We start from the raw sequence: 263 nt of genomic DNA, 5'->3' as shown, positions 1-263 counted from the left end.
ACTCGCAGTGTGACCTTGGCCAAGTCCCTTTTCTTAGGGCTGCCGCTTGCTGCTTATTAATCAGTCGTGGGTAAAAAAACAGAGGTGGTTGGCCTAAAGCGCAGGGCCTTTCCAGCGCGAGGAACCCCAGATTCCACCCTTGGAGGGCAGGCGGGCGGCGGTTCAATTCCTCCTCCGCTCCAGCAGGGGGCACAGGGAGCGGCTTCCCACCGCCTTTCTTCCCCAAGCGGGCGCCGGCGGATTGCAGCAGTTGCGAGCGGCGA

The sequence above is a fragment of the Mustela putorius genome, unplaced genomic scaffold, assembly GCF_011764305.1.
Source record: "Mustela putorius furo isolate JIRA1106 unplaced genomic scaffold, ASM1176430v1.1 tig00003901_pilon_pilon_pilon, whole genome shotgun sequence".
Lineage (NCBI taxonomy): Eukaryota > Metazoa > Chordata > Mammalia > Carnivora > Mustelidae > Mustela > Mustela putorius.
This window is presented reverse-complemented; position numbering follows the sequence as displayed.